This window comes from Arabidopsis thaliana, chromosome 4 (assembly GCF_000001735.4).
Source record: "Arabidopsis thaliana chromosome 4, partial sequence".
Lineage (NCBI taxonomy): Eukaryota > Viridiplantae > Streptophyta > Magnoliopsida > Brassicales > Brassicaceae > Arabidopsis > Arabidopsis thaliana.
This window is the reverse complement of record NC_003075.7, coordinates 4215759-4218983: the sequence shown is the minus strand read 5'-3', so window position 1 is coordinate 4218983 and position 3225 is coordinate 4215759. Positions and strand designations below refer to the sequence as shown.

General features: G+C 34.6%; 1 pseudogene across 1 annotated transcript; it reads right to left on the bottom strand.

Annotated features, from left to right (window-relative positions):
* Window positions 1–548: 548 nt before the first annotated feature.
* On the bottom strand, window positions 549–1544 carry AT4G07425 (annotated as a pseudogene; the record flags this gene model as incomplete). Its single annotated transcript has 1 exon — window positions 549–1544.
* Window positions 1545–3225: the final 1681 nt, after the last annotated feature.

The following is a 3225-nucleotide window of genomic DNA, read 5'->3' as shown; positions in this document are numbered from 1 at the left end:
CATAGACACTAAGCCTTTAACCATATACCATATACCATCAACCCTAAACCCCAAGCCCTAAACTTTAAACCTTCTTATTGTTGCCTCACTACAGGAAAATCACGCAATGACAGCATCCAAAAAACGCTGTCAATTGATACCATAGCGTATTTAAAAACGCTATATCATCAACCACGACAATAGGCCGACGACCTATTGTAGCGGTTTTTCGATATGCTACCGTAGTTGTCTTTACTATAGCGTTTTATTATATGCAATTGTATGTTTAATAATAGTGTCTTTTTAAGTTATGAATTATTTGGTTTTTATATTATAAATTAGTTCTTATCGTAGCATTTTTAGTTTTGCCATTAATGGATATGCTATTGTTTGTACATGGTCAGCTATGTTGCAATTTGTTTGGTTAATTGTCGTGGCCTATTTTTTGGATGAAGAAAAATATTCATAAAGCTGAAGTTGTTAAAACCAAATAACATGTTTAATTCAGTCGAAGAAGAAGTACACCCCAAAGCATACATAATAGAAACACAAGACCAGAATCAAATGTAAATGAGTTTGTCATTTGGCCAAGCTATTGTATTCCCCAAAGCATCAACAATGATTTTAATGTCTGCATTTGGTCACCAAGCTGGTGCATTTTCAGTGGTAGGAACATCCACCCATACCTTGCTTGCATTGAGACCCAAAGGGACAAAATGAACTCTATCTTCTGGATTTGTTGAGAAAACTCAACCCTCTGCAATTTTTTTTCCAGATCCAGTGCAATCTTAGAGGATGCACTTATTTTTCTCGTTGTTGGTGTTGTTGTTGTTATAGCTGTTATTGGCACTCTACAAAAGAAAATTTTAGGCAGCAAATTACAAGTACATTCCAAAGAAAAATAAACAGCATACACATAAGAAATCTCCAGTAAATTTATCACAAGTCCATAACAACAACAATTCAGACAATTTAATCAATTTAAAAGAGAGGAGCTTTAGAGTCTTACCCCAAATGATCTACTATTTGAGAAAGTTTTATCCTTGTATGCTTGTATATCATCCACTTGAATATTGTTCTCATAATCTTCTGCATCTGCAGCCTATGGAGTGTTTATAAAAACCCAAGAAAAACAACAATAGATCAGTTACCGACATATTAAGCTAAGAAAAAAAAAAACTTACAGTACAATATTTAATATTTTACCGATGAAGCAACAGTCTTATTATATGTTGGAGAGTCCAATTCAGTGTCCAAAATGAGCTTATCAAATTGCCATGCAATTTTTGTCCCAACATATTGGCCAAGTGTGGAAACAGTTGGCATAGGCCTCCACAAAGGTGCTTCTACATCTACAACTGACTTAACCAAAATCGCAGCTGCATTACGATCAATTGGAATGCGTCCAATCTTGTATGATTGTTCAGCTGAGCAAAACTCTCCTTCACCAATGATAACATCATCAGCTAAACACCAATCCAAAATCTGACACCTTGGTCCTCCTTTCCACAGATCGCTAATCTCAGAATTAGAAACATCAGCATGTGGTTTCGATGCTGATAACACTAGATTTTAACCATTTTAAACCCTTTTTCATGCATTTAGCGTAGTTTCATGTCTCTTTTAATGCATTCATAGTCCATTTTCCTTCCTTTTCATGTTTTGCAATGCATTAGCAAGTTTGCATATGGAGTGATTTACAGGTAAAACATGTGGTTTTGGACCTATTTTGGGAGTTTTTGGAACTAAGAAGTTGAGCTCGGGGTCAATGCTCGGGATGTGGTCGAGTGGTCAAGCCAAAGAGATGCCAAACAAAGAAATGAAGCTATGCTCGAGATCTACGCACAGAAGTTTCAGCTGTGCAACAATTATAACAAAATGTGCAGTAGGAGCCATTTTGAAGATTTGTGTTGTGCTCGGCCTTTATACTCGACCTGCATGTCGAGCAAGTGAAGAAAAACTGAATCATAAAGATTTGCACCTGCTCGACCAAACCGCCTCTCTATTTTGTCTTCTAGCGAATTAGGGCAACCTAGTATTTGCTATAAATAGACCCTATCCCTTCACCTAATGGATATTCCTCTTTTATTCCTTTTGTTCTAGCCTCTTTTGTGAAAACCCTAAATATGTTCCTTTAATTTCTTGTTGAATCTTTAATTTTTTGCAATTATTTTCTTCTACAAAGTTGTTTATCTTCCTTAGATCTATTGCATACTAAGTTTATAATGATTTCTGTGTTTGATGATTATTCTGGGTTTTGTATGATGTTCTTCATAGTTCTAGAGTAGTCTTCTTCTGAGTTCTTGAGGATGGGTTATGTTTAGGTGAATTCCTCTTTTCTTTAGCTAGCTAAGTTTATATTTGCATGATTCCCTTCTGTTTTAGGAGTTCACAATACTATTTTCTTTCTGATCAATTGAAATTGATTTCAGACTTTCTCCATCTAACAAGTATTTGATGAAATGTCTGAACCAACTAATTTTAGAGATTTGTAGATTCTAGCCCAAGACATTGGATGTTTAGACTACTTATTGACTTTAATAGATTGGTGTTTAAAGCCTGCTTTGCTATGTTTCATCAATGGAAATCTAGATTAGGAAGTGGTAAAGTTATGAAGATCATTGTCATGGAAGTGGATTGATCTGGTTTTGAATCTATTGTCTAGGGATAACTTGATTAAGTTTGTTAGTTAGCTAATGGATTTAGTATTCTGCTCGTTCTGTTTAGTTCTTGTGCAAAATTAATTTTAGTCGCAAAGTAGTCATAAAGCGATAGATTACGACTGTTTTACGACTAATCACTGTTGTCGCACATCCACAGTCGCTAAACTCAATAGTCGTAATTTTAGTCGCCAATTTACGACTAAATTATGACTAATGCACGTAGTCGTAATATTAGTCGTAAAATAGTCGCTATATGTTACGACTATGTTACGATTAAGTTACGATTAAACTATATAAACTTCGATTATTGTAGGGATTAGTCTGCGACTAATCTGTGACTGAGTAACGACTACGGTTTCAGAGAAAAGAAAAAAACGTTATTTTGTATTTCTGATTTATATTGCTTAATCTTGTAATGCTTTCTCTAAATTCTTAACTAAATTTCAAAACCAAACTCATGATTCAAACAAACACCAAATTCATTTATATTGTAACCAAAATACAAGATTCAGATTACACTAAATTCTCAAAAGACAACAAGTTTTGACAAGTTCATGCTAGTTTTGAAAGAGGGAGAAGTACC